A 13,298-nucleotide genomic window follows, 5' to 3' on the forward strand; every position below is an offset into this window, starting at 1 on the left:
GAACCACCGGAACGCGCAGGCGACAATTTGTCGCGCTGTGCAATATTCACCTTTCCTGGCTCCAGCGGGGGCGCTGTTTTGGGTCTTCCCACGGAGATAGGCGAAAATAGCCGATCTCCGTCTGGTCCGCTCTACTGCGCAGGCGCAGGAGACTTGTGCTTGCGCAGTAGAGCGGCCCTGACGGAGATCGTCTATTTTCGCCTATCTCCGGGCAGAGAGCAGATACTGCGCCTGCGCTGAAGCCACGCAGGTAAATATTTACATCGCCGCTGCTCCAGGAGGATTTTCGCTGTCGCCGAGGGACCGAGGAGGACGGGGAAAGCCTCAATAGGATCCGGAGGCTTCCCCCACCCGAGGTGAGTACCCCCCAGGGGAGGTTTTTTCGTTACAGATTTTCTTTAAGTCACCAGCCCAGAATGAGTATGTAGATCAGATGCTTTAACTCTGGTCTGACTCCACTGGCTACATGCTTTTTGCACGTTTGTGACTCAAAACAGCTAAAGGCTAAATAGCAGAATGTCAGCCAGGCAACTGCCATTCCTTATAAAATGTCCACAGACTGCTTAGCCATTGTCCCCCTACCCCACCCCCTTCCATGTCCCCCTTTTCCCCTTGCTTTGGCAATACCTGTATAAATCTTGGTCATGCCAATAAAGCTATCTTTGATTTGATATAAGGAAATGAAAATGGCAGTCTCTGTATTCCTCTCATTTCAGTTTCCCTTTCAGGACATGACTTATGCTGTAGTGGTACTTGTATGTTGCCATCTTTCTTGCCTCCTCATAGTCCGGTCTTCAGCGGATTTGCCATACCAAGGTACCTGTAGACAGTGGCGTCCCTACCATGGGGCGGCCAGGAGCGCTCCGCTCCGGGTGTCAGCTCCAGGGGGGTGTCATCAAGGCCTCCCCAGAAGCCTTGATGACACAGGAGGGGAAGCAGCGCTGAAGGAGGGGTGGCAGCGTCGGCGGGGAGGGGGGAAATACCCCCCCACATCTCCCTCACCTGGGTCCCCTCCTTCGGCGCTTCCCCTCCAAGGGCAGAACGGGCACTGACAGGGCGGCTGATAGCCGCCCTCAGTTTACCCGAGCAGGGCTACGGGAAGATGGCCGCCGAAGCCCGCACTGGAGACAAAAATAGACGGCAAGATGGCCGCCGACGCCATCTTGCCGTCTATTTTTGTCTCCAGTGCGGGCTTCGGTGGCCATTTTCCCGTAGCCCTGCACTGATGACGCAGCAGGAGACGGCGCGGGACATTCAAGAGGAGCTGCGGAGGCTGCCTGGGATTCGGAAGAGAGGTTTCATCTGCAGGTAAGTGAATGGGTTTTTTTTCTTTTACAGGTGCACCGGCCCGGCCACCCACCGCTGCTGCCCACCTACCCACCGCTGTTGCCCACCACCTACCCACCACTGCTGCCCACCTACCCACCAGGCTACCCACCGCTGCTGCCCACCTACCCACCGCTGCTGCCCACCTACCCACCACTGCTGCCCACCTACCCACCAGGCTACCCACCGCTGCTGCCCACCTACCCACCAGGCTACCCACCGCTGCTGCCCACCTACCCACCACTGCTGCCCACCTACCCACCACTGCTGCCCACCTACCCAGCAGGCTACCCACCACTGCTGCCCACCTACCCACCACTGCTGCCCACCTACCCACCAGGCTACCCAGCAAGCTGCCCATCTACCCACCACTGCTGCCTACCTACCCACCAGGCTACCCACCACTGCTGCCCACCTACCCACCACTGCTGCCCACCTATCCACCACTGCTGCCCACCTACCCACCAGGCTACCCACCACTGCTGCCCACCTATCCACCACTGCTGCCCACCTACCCACCACTGCTGCCCACCTACCCACCAGGCTACCCACCACTGCTGCCCACCTACCCACCACTGCTCCCCACCTACCCACCAGGCTACCCAGCAGGCTGCCCACCTACCCACCAGGCTACCCACCACTGCTGCCCACCTACCCACCGCTGCTGCCCACCTACCCACCGCTGCTGCCCACCTACCCACCGCTGCAGCCCACCTACCCACCACTGCTGCCCTCCTACCCACCAGGCTATCCAGCAGGCTGCCCATCTACCCACCAGGCTACCCACCACTGCTGCCCACCTACCCACCACTGCTACCCACCTACGCACCACTGCTGCCCACCTACCCACCACTGCTGCCCACCTACCCACCACTGCTGCCCACCTACCCACCAGGCTACCCAGCAGGCTGCCCACCTACCCACCAGGCTACCCAGCAGGCTGCCCACCTACCCACCACTGCTGCCCACCTACCCACCACTGCTACCCAGCAGGCTGCCCACCTACCCACCAGGCTACCCACCTACCCACCCCTGCTGCCCACCTACCCACCACTGCTACCCAGCAGACTGACCACCTACCCACCACTGCTACCCAGCAGGCTGCCCACCTACCCACCACTGCTGCCCCCCTACCCACCAGGCTACCCACCATGCTACCCACCTACCCACCACTGCTGCCCACCTACCCACCAGGCTACTCAGCAGGCTGCCCACCTACCCACCACTGCTGCCCCCCTACCCACCACTGCTACCCAGCAGGCTGCCCACCTACCCACTAGGCAATCAGGCTGCTCACCCTTAACCACCTACCCACCAGGCTATCAGCTTGCCAACACTCAAATCTGCTACCGATATTGTGTATTTTGTGGTCAGATCTGCTACCGACATTGTGTATTTTGTGGTCAGATTAACTGCCGACATTGTGTATTTTGTGGTCAGTTTAACTACCGTCATTGTGTATTTTGTGGTCAGTTTAACTACCGTCATTGTGTATTTTGTGGTCAGTTTAACTACCGTCATTGTGTATTTTGTGGTCAGTTTAACTACCGTCATTGTGTATTTTGTGGTCAGTTTAACTACCGATATTGTGTATTTTGTGGTGAAATCTGGTGCTGACATTGTGTATGTTCTGGTCAAATCTACCGCAAGATTGAATGATTTTTTTCTGGTCAAATCTGCCGACATGATTGAATGTATTTTCTTGTAATATCTGCTCACATAACGTGTAATGTCTGGTGAAATGTTCTCGCATTACGTGTATTTTATGTTGAAAGCTTCTGACATTTTGTGTATTTTCTGGAGAAAAGCTGCGCAATGATGTGAATTTTCTGGAGAAAGGTTGACTAAAACTTGGGTGCACTTTTAAATTAGCTCCGCCCCATCCGGTCATAGCCACGCCCATTTTTTCGCCGCGGCGCGCGAAGCGCGCCGCAGGTGGTGGACCGTGGGTGGGGGGGTGTCTTTCAATACCTAGCACCGGGTGTCAAATGCCCTAGGTACGCCACTGCCTGTAGATGGTCTGTGATGTGTCTGGAGCGATACATCCATGAAGCTGAAAAAATGGACTAGCATAAGTATCTCAGTGACTTTGTGAGTGGTAGACGACAGGGCTTCTAGAAAACCACAGTTCCTAACAACCTTCCGAAACCTAAGGACCGTGAATTTATATTTACAGAAGTATTTATGAAAATACATAAAATACCATGCAGAAAATGACTCTATTTGCTATTGAAATTAATAAAGGAGAAATATTGGTTAGGTTTTTTTTTTTTGTACTTGTTCAGAAAATGGTTATACAGTGCACATAATGATGGACATCAATCATGTCTGCAGACTCTCATTGTTATGATAAAAGTTAGAACACACACCATTCAAAGGTTTTATTCAACAACTAGTCTACCTAAGCCCGTATAAAAACAGGCTCTAGGTAGGGAAATTATCGACGCCCGGCGCGCGCACCCGCCGCCCTGGCCGCACCTCCCGTCCCAACGGCTTTCTGTACTGCTCACATGCGCAGTACAAAAAATCTACGGACAGACAGGGAAAGATGCTGATGACGCAGGGACAGTTAGGTTTTATTGTATAGGATTGTGTCCATGATCAACCTTCCAAGGCGGTCTGGATTGCGGATAAAGCACATTATTGACCTGAAGAAGTTAGTACAAACACCCCCAAATCATGTTGTCTTTTGTTGCGCAAATAAAGTGAATATTTTTAAATCAACATTTAGATAAGCAACTCCTAACCTTTTAAACTGTTTTTAATTATCTTATTCTTTTTGGGCACCTCCTACCACCTTGTTTACATAATTCTGGAGCCACACAGTGTGTTTTTTGCACAGGACTTGGACTAGTGTAACACAGTGCAGAATAAATAATGAACAACGGTGGTTACATGATCTATTCCCCCATTATGTTATGGTAGAGATTAGATTGTGAGCTCCTCTGAGAGACAGTTATGCTGGGTACACACTGAGATTTTCTGGACAATTTACTGTCAGTTCGATTATTTCCAACAGGTCCGATTTGCTTTTAAGATCGATTTCCGACCATTTTCCGATCGATTTCCTATTAAAGTGAGCGGAAATCTATCGGAAAATGCTTGGAAATCAATCGGAAAGCAGATCGGACAAATTGGAAATAATCGATCTACACAGTAAATTGACCAGAAAATCTCATAGTTTGTACCTAGCATTAATGACAAGACTATAGTCTCTGTAAAGTGATGTGGAGGACGTTGGCGCTATATAAATAATAATAATGTCACTATGCCCAAAAGATTAAACAAGCATTTTATTTACATGGTGAATATGCCCAAGGCATTCATTAGCTGTGTCTGTACCTGTCGAATATCATGTGTCTTTCCATGTTGCTAGATAAAACTCAGGGGTCGTTTCCATATAGCGCGCTCATGGAAACTCGTTCGCAGGGACAGCAGTGCATAGACTGCACTGTCTGCCGTTTGCATTCACGCGTGGCGATTCACCGCTGAATTGTCACGCATGGTTTGCTGCATTTCGGGGCGATTCAGCCTGTGATCCCATTCAGTATAATGAATGGGATCGCAAGCTCCTCCCTCCGGCGTATGACGCGTTATTAGTGGACATCAAACAAATGACAGCGCTCATAGGCTGCAACTGAATTGTAGACCAACAGAGGCATGCAAAGCCCCACAGGGGCATGCCTTGAATGCAAATAAGATGCAAATCATGTACTAGTCCTAATCTATGATTTGAATGCACATTGAAGCACATGGATGCAGCTAGCTATAGGTATACTTACATGAGTTTTGTACAGCAGGAGACATGATTTTTTTCCTAGTGCATCTGATTTGCATTCAAGGCATGTATTTAGCCCCTGTGGACTCTGCGTGCCTCTGTTGGTCTACAATTCAGTTTCAGCCTATGAGTGCTGTCATTGGTTTGATGTCTGTTTGAAGAAATGTGTATACCATTTTATGATTAGTAGGGAATAATTTGTGCACGTTATTTATACTGAAGCTAACGTCCTCCTTTGCTGTACCTGTTTTGAATGCAAGTTGTATTTTAGTCCACATTGCACATCTATTGCACATCTATTGCAGGTAGTCAATTCGGGTGCAGCCTCTGTTTGGAAGCGCTGCCAATGTCTCCTGCGTTATTAGTGGAAGCAAGCCCTTAGTGCTATCCTGTGCAGCCTCACAGATGTCAGCACCACTCCCATCCATGTGAATAAATGGCATATAAAACAACATATAATGTGTGAGTGGCTAGATACTGTACTGGTTAAGGACTCTGCCTTTGACACGGGAGACCAGGGTTCAAATTCTGGCTATGGTCAGTACCTATTACTAAAAAGTCATTGAGCAAGATTTCCTAACACTGCAGGGTGGCCTTTTCGAGCGCATCCTTAGTGGCTGCAGCTCTTGAGCGCTTTGAGTCCAACAGGAGAAGAGCGCTATACAAATGTTAGGATTATTATTAGTGTTCAGTATGTAGTTTCCACACAAGTAACTGACGCTCCAGTTCACATATGCCCAATCTCTCCCCTATATCCGTTACACTGCTATGGCTTGGAACACGGGTGTGTGTTGTCCTGTTCCTTTTCTACGTGCAGTCAGTCATCTAATAGCACCATGTTCCATTGATGTGTAACGATCAGTGTCAGCACACAGAGAGTATCTGATTATTGGTGATCTGCAGTATCACCAAGAATACAGATATATACCCGATTATTGATGATCTGCAGAATCACCGATAATCCAAGTATAACTAACCTCTGAACACCTATATAGTGTGAGTGTTTGGTGCAACAGTAATGACTTTGAGTAAGGCCACCCGAGGAGCAGGTGGTCTTTGGCAGTATGGGCGATACTGCCTTCTGAGAAGTGCAAAAACCTTCCAGCAGCCTGAGACCTCCAAAGGGGTGGAGTCCCAGGCTGAAAGTAGGAAGGACCTGTGAGTGAGTGACACCTGAAAGGTGGATGTCACTAGCAGGTCTGGAGACTATCTCTTAAGGAGAGAGATAGCTCTCAAGGTCGGGCAAGCCAGGTCGGCAACACACGGACAGACAAGGTACAGAGACAGAAGGCTGATTCGGTATCCAAAGGCAGGCTGGGTTGGCAACAGATAATCAGATATGCGTAGGTACCGAATCAGAAAGCAGAGGGATAGTCAGAAAAGCAGTAGGTCATAACAGATATCAAACAATGCCTAGTCTTGGGTGTGAGGTCCGTGGTCTCTACACCCTGGAACTAGTCTGGAGTATAATATGATGGTACACAGTATCCCTAGTCTTGGGTGTGAGGTCCGTGGTCTCGACACCCTGGAACTAGTCTGAAGTATAACAGAATGATAACACAAAGTCCCTAATCTTGGGTGTGAGGTCCGTGGTCTCGACACCCTGGAACTAGTCTGAAGTATAACACAATTATTAACAGAAGTAATCTGGCTCAGTGTGAATTCCCAGGTCCTCCTGGTTCTAACACACTGTAGGATCTGACTAAGGTCTGAGTGCTTCCACGTAAGTGTTCGCAACGGCAGACAACCTGAGACTGCCCAGCAGTAACTATATATAGAGCAGCGCTCTCCGGCGCCACCCATCAGTGATTGACCAATAGTCACTTGCTCTGAGCTCAGCTGACCAACCTGGTCAGCTGATCCCTCCTCGGCTGTCATAAAGGTTCTGCCTCTCAGCGCGCGCGCGCGTATTTCTCAATCTGTGTGAACTAACAGACCCAGCCACACCAGACGCACGCTGCTGTGTGCAAACCGCCGCGCTGGACGCGGAATCAGCCGCCTTGCTGTCAGTGCACGCGGCGGCTTTTCCGCGTTTCATTACATGATGCCATCATGATGTCTGTGCCATGAAGATACAGATGCTAGTAACTCAGCATGTATGAAAGAACTTCCATTAAAAAAAGATTGTGGTGGAGCCCAAAGCATCTAGGGGCAATCCTTCCACTGAATTGTGGTCCTGTGCGCAGCCGCCAATGAAGAGGTGATGAGCATGTTAACATTGTAGCATGCTGGAAGCAGGATTAATAAAGTTTTTTTTGTCACGTGACGTAGGTGTGTTTGCATTCAGATTTACAGTGCACAGATAAGCACTAGCAAATAGTTCTGCAAAATGAATGGAGACAGAATGCGTCTCAGATACGCTGTTAAACTTTGCAAAGCTATCATAGAGAAATACTTGCTCTCGTTGCAAATTAAAAGAAATTATTTGCAAATCGGAGAACTACTTAGGCAGCAACTGCTTTATGGGAAAATGCAGGTCCAAACGTGCAGGCACTGGTTAGTATGCCCCAGTCTATTTTCCTGTTTGTAAAGTGTTGATCCAAACTGCTGAAATGTACATGCTGGAGACTTGCCAGGACCGCCCTACCTGTGCTGTATCCCAACAACATCATTTTCCCTAGGTTGTTTTCTTTGCCTGACCTGATTTTGTCAGCATGGCCTGGCTGAAGTAGACAACTTGTAAAGATCTAGGTTAGTTTAATGAATGCCTCTGGGTAAACAGAGCGCTTGCATAAGCTAGGTTATGTGATGTGCCCTCCCTTTCCTCCCCTCCTATTCCTAGCTCATTGTGAGCACTTGCTCTCCTCTTTGAGATGACAGCTGCTCCTGTGGACAGTTGGAGATCAGGCAACAGCTACTGATGATAGAGAAAGCAAGCAGCAAACAAAACCTGACTACCTTCAGGTAAGACTTCAATAAAATGTGCAGAATACATTAGTGGCAGCCACCTATCTGTTGTATCTTACAGATGTTTGCTTACTTCTGGTCAGGTTATATTTGGAATAAAACTCATATCTTCACCACTTAAAGAGACACTTAAGCGAGAATAATTCTCGCTTCAGAGCTCATAGTTCATGTGCCCCTGCTAAAACGCTGCTATCCCTAGGCTAAACGGGGGTCCCTTCACCCCCAACCCCCCCCGCAAAATCAACGACCAAATTGGTCGTATATTTTGCTGCTCCTGGAGGCAGGGCTAACGGCTGCAGCCCTGCCTCTAGTCGCGTCTATCAGCGGCGCATCGCCGCCTCTCCCCCGCCCCTCTCAGTGAAGGAAGACTGAGAGGAGCGGGGGAGAGGCAGAGATACGCGCTGACAGACACACGTGGGGCAAGGCTGCGTCGGTTAGCCCTGCCTCAACCAGGAAGAGATTCCTGGCTGCTCGGAGGGGATTTGTGAGGTGAGGGACCCCCGTTAGCGTGCCCCTGCTAACTATGAGCTCTGAAGCAAGATTTATTCTCGCTTCAGAGTCTCTTTAAAACTTTTTATGGCCACCCACGATACATTAAAATGATCCGATTTTACGGTAATTCGATAAATATGATCGGATCTCCCCCCAAAAATCGAAAGTGTTGTTTTTCTTTTTTTTTTATTCAACTGAAAAATTGATTGTATTTCCCTTTTTTTTTTTTTGAATTTTTATCGATCTGGAATGCTGGAGTATGGTGAGTTCATAGAAGATTTTTTTTATGTCACAAGTTAGCGGAAATTGATTTTAATTGTTTTTTTTCACAAAGTGTCATTTTCCGCTAACTTGTGACAAAAAATAAAATCTTCTATGGACTCACCATACTCCTAACGGAATACCTTGGGGTATCTTCTTTCTAAAATGGGGTCATTTGTGGGGTTCCTATACTGCCCTGGCATTTTAGTGGCCCTAAACCGTGAGGAGTAGTCTTGAAACCAAATGTCGCAAAATGACCTGTGAAATCCTAAAGGTACTCATTGGACTTTGGGCCCCTTAGCGCACTTAGGGTGCAAAAAAGTGCCACACATGTGGTACCGCCGTACTCAGGAGAAGTAGTATAATGTGTTTTAAGGTGTATTTTTACACATACAGATGCTGGGTGGGAGAAATATCTCTGTAAATGACAATTATTTGATTTTTTTTACACACAATTGTCCATTTACAGAGAGATTTCTCCCACCCAGCATGGGTATGTATAAAAATACACCCCAAAACACATTATACTACTTCTTCTGAGTACGGCGATACCACATGTGTGACACTTTTTTGCAACCTAGGTGCGCTAAGGGGCCTAACGTCCTATTCACAGGTCATTTTGAGGCATTTGGATTCTAGACTACTCCTCACGGTTTAGGGCCCCTAAAATGCCAGGGCAGTATAGGAACCCCACAAGTGACCCCATTTTAGAAAGAAGACACCCCAAGGTATTCCGTTAGGAGTATGGTGAGTTCATAGAAGATTTTTTTTTTGTCACAAGTTAGCGGAAAATGACACTTTGTGGAAAAAAAACAACAATACATATCAATTTCCGCTAACTTGTGACAAAAAATAAAATCTTCTATGAACTCATCATACACCTAACAGTATACCTTGGGGTGTCTTCTTTCTAAAATGGGGTCACTTGTGGGGTTCCTATACTGCCCTGGCATTTTAGGGGCCCTAAACCGTGAGTAGTCTAGAACCCAAATGTCTCAAAATGACCTGTGAAATCCTAAAGGTACTCATTGGACTTTGGGCCCCTTAGCACAGTTAGGCTGCAAAAAAGTGTCACACATGTGGTATCACCGTACTCAGAAGAAGTAGTATAATGTGTTTTGGGGTGTATTTTTACATATAACCATGCTGGGTGGGAGAAATATCTCTGTAAATGACACATTTTTGATTTTTTTTACACACAATTGTCCATTTACAGAGAGATTTCTCCCACCCAGCATGGGTATGTGTAAAAATACACCACAAAACACATTATACTACTTCTCCTGAGTATGGCGATACCACATGTGTGACACTTTTTTGCAGCCTAGGTGCGCTAAGGGGCCCAACGTCCTATTCACAGGTCATTTTGAGGCATTTGTTTTCTAGACTACTCCTCATGGTTTAGGGCCCCTAAAATGCCAGGGCAGTATAGCAACCCCACAAGTGACCCCATTTTAGAAAGAAGACACCCCAAGGTATTCCGTTAGGGGTATGGTGAGTTCATAGAAGATTTTATTTTTTGTCACAAGTTAGTGAAAAATGACACTTTGTGAAAAAAACAATAAAAATCCAATTTCCGCTAACTTTTGACAAAAAATAAAATCTTCTATGAACTCGTCATACACCTAACAGAATACCTTGGGGTGTCTTCTTTCTAAAATGGGGTCACTTGTGGGGTTCCTATACTGCCCTGGCATTTTACGGGCCCAAAACTGTGAGTAGTCTGGAAACCAAATTTCTCAAAATGACTGTTCAGGGGTATAAGCATCTGCAAATTTTGATGACAGGTGGTCTATGAGGGGGCAAATTTTGTGGAACCGGTCATAAGCAGGGTGGCCTCTTAGATGACAGGATGTATTGGGCCTGATCTGATGGGTAGGAGTGCTAGGGGGGTGACAGGAGGTGATTGATGGGTGTCTCAGGGGGCGGTTAGAGGGGAAAATAGATTCAATCAATGCACTGGGGAGGTGATCGGAAGGGGATCTGAGGGTTTGGCCGAGTGATCAGGAGCCCACACGGGGCAAATTAGGGCCTGATCTGATGGGTAGGTGTGCTAGGGGGTGACAGGAGGTGATTGATGGGTGTCTCAAGGTGTGATTAGAGGGGGGAAATAGATGCAAGCAATGCACTGGCGAGGTGATCAGAGCTGGGGTCTGAGGGCGTTCTGAGGTGTGGGCGGGTGATTGGGTGCCCTAGGGGCAGATTAGGGTCTAATCTGATGGGTGACAAGTGGTGATAGGGGGTGATTGATGGGTGATTGATGGGTAATTAGTGGGTGTTTAGAGGAGAGAAGAGATGTAAACACTGCACTTGGGAGGTGATCTGATGTCGGATCTGCGGGCGATCTATTGGTGTGGGTGGGTGATCAGATTGCCCGCAAGGGGCAGGTTAGGGGCTGATTGATGGGTGGCAGTGACAGGGGGTGATTGATGGGTGGCAGTGACAGGGGGTGATTGATGGGTGATTGACAGGTGATCAGTGGGATATTACAGGGAATAACAGATGTAAATATTGCACTGGCGAATTGATAAGGGGGGGTCTGAGGGCAATCTGATCATGTGGGCGGGTGATTGGGTGCCCGCAAGGGGCAGATTAGGGTCTTATATGATGGGTAACAGTGACAGGTGGTGATAGGGGGTGATTGATGTGTAATTAGTGGGTGTTTAGAGGAGAGAAGAGATGTAAACACTGCACTTGGGAGGTGATCTGATGTCGGATCTGCGGGCGATCTATTGGTGTGGGTGGGTGATCAGATTGCCCGCAAGGGGCAGGTTAGGGGCTGATTGATGGGTGGCAGTGACAGGGGGTGACTGACGGGTGATTAACAGGTGATCAGGGGGGATAGATGCATACAGTACACGGGGGGGGGGGGGGGGGTCTAGGGAGAATCTGAGGGGTGGGGGGTGATCAGGAGGGAGTAGGGGGCAGATTAGGGACTAAAAAAAAAAATAGCGTTGACAGATAGTGACAGGGAGTGATTGATGGGTGATTAGGGGGGTGACTGGGTGCAAACAGTGGTCTGTGGGGTGGGCAGGGGGAGGTCTGAGGGGTGCTGTGGGCGATCAGGGGGCAGGGGAAATCAGTGTGCTTGGGTGCAGACTAGGGTGGCTGCAGCCTGCCCTGGTGGTCCCTCGGACACTGGGACCACCAGGGCAGGAGGCAGCCAGTATAATAGGCTTTGCATACATTACAAAGCCTATTATACAAAATACATGCGGCGATCCGGGTGCTAGTAACCCGCCGGCGCTTCGGAACGGCCGGCGGGTTACAGCGAACGGGGGGCGGAGCCAGTCCCCGGCGGCTGATCGCGTCACGAATGACGCGATCGCCGCATAGCCACGATGGGCGTATTGCGGTCGTTTGGGCCCGGACTTTGCCGCCGCCCATCGGCTGGGGGCGGTCATCAAGTAGTTAAAGGGGACCAGAGATGCTGGCCATAGAAAAAGAAAAAAGATTTCATACATACCTGGGGCTTCTTTCAGCCCCATAAGCCTGGATCGCTCCCACGCCGCCATCCTCTGGATCCGCCGGTACCGGATTCCGTCACTTCTGGCGGACGCGGCCAATTGTCCGCATGATCAGGGGCTCCCTCCATATCCTTCCGCATGAGGCTGCGCAGTATGCAGCCGCACGCGTAAGGGTATGTCGGGAGCCTCTGTAATGCGGACAGTTGGCCGCGTGCTGCCGCCGACTGGCCGAAACTACGGGACCCGGAACTGGCTGATACAGGAAGCGGAGGACGGCGGCGTGGGAGCGATCCGTGCGTATGGGGCTGGAGGAAGTATGTATAACTTCTTTTTGCTGGCGTCTCTGGTTCCCTTTAAGATGGACTTTTCACATGCAGTGAGTTTTAAAGATTACCAGGTAGTCCTCGGGTTACGTACGCCCGCTTTACGAACGGCCCACCGATAGCTCCGGGGCGGTGACGTCACCGCGAGCGCCGGATTGCTGTGATTTACATGTTTTTAAGTACTTTAACATTGATCTAAAGACGCCATGTGTGTGTGGGGAGGTGAGCAGCTACATACCGCACACCTCCCGTGCCCAGGCGTCACCCTCCGCCTCTGAAAATCACCTCCGTATCTTTACACAGATCGGCGTCCTCTGACGCAGGCCAGGAGGCGACCCGGCATACTGCGCATGCGCAGCGTGTACACAGTATCCGGGTCCTAGGGCGCGAAACTGTTTAATGATACGGACTTGTCAGAGGCGGAGGATGACGCTAGGGCACGGGAGGTGCGCGGTATGTAGCTGCTCACCTACCCACACACACGGCGTCTTTAGATCAATGTGTAGAGCACAACTTATGTGAACAGGCAACAAACCGTGTTTGTCTACTTACAAACTTTTTATGTTCTTTATAACTTGTTCTGCTAGCGCTGTTGGTTTTTTTTTTCTTTGGATGCTGATCAGTTCTGTCAACTAGTGGGAAGACTGCCGTGTTCACATAAGGGCAGTTTTTATCTAAAATGATTTTGTTACTTACAGTATCAGTATTCATTTAATTTCCAGTATTCATTACAGACGTCCATTG

The 13,298-nt window shown here is 49.2% G+C and overlaps 1 protein-coding gene across 4 annotated transcripts in view; it reads left to right on the top strand.

The window, feature by feature from the left end:
• Positions 1-13,298, top strand: part of TIMELESS (timeless circadian regulator) — a 111,656-nt gene that overhangs the window by 10,707 nt on the left and 87,651 nt on the right. Inside the window, exon 1 of one of the 4 annotated variants that reach the window (XM_068267572.1) lies at positions 7,885-8,008. The exons of 1 other annotated variant lie outside the window; for it this stretch is intronic. The gene's annotated coding sequence lies outside the window, so the exon portion shown is untranslated. Of the gene's footprint in view, positions 1-7,884; positions 8,009-12,921; positions 13,008-13,036; positions 13,093-13,298 lie in introns of those variants that run through there. 2 more of the 4 variants (XM_068267571.1, XM_068267574.1) reach the window with 2 other exon arrangements.

This window comes from Hyperolius riggenbachi, chromosome 2 (assembly GCF_040937935.1).
Source record: "Hyperolius riggenbachi isolate aHypRig1 chromosome 2, aHypRig1.pri, whole genome shotgun sequence".
NCBI lineage: Eukaryota > Metazoa > Chordata > Amphibia > Anura > Hyperoliidae > Hyperolius > Hyperolius riggenbachi.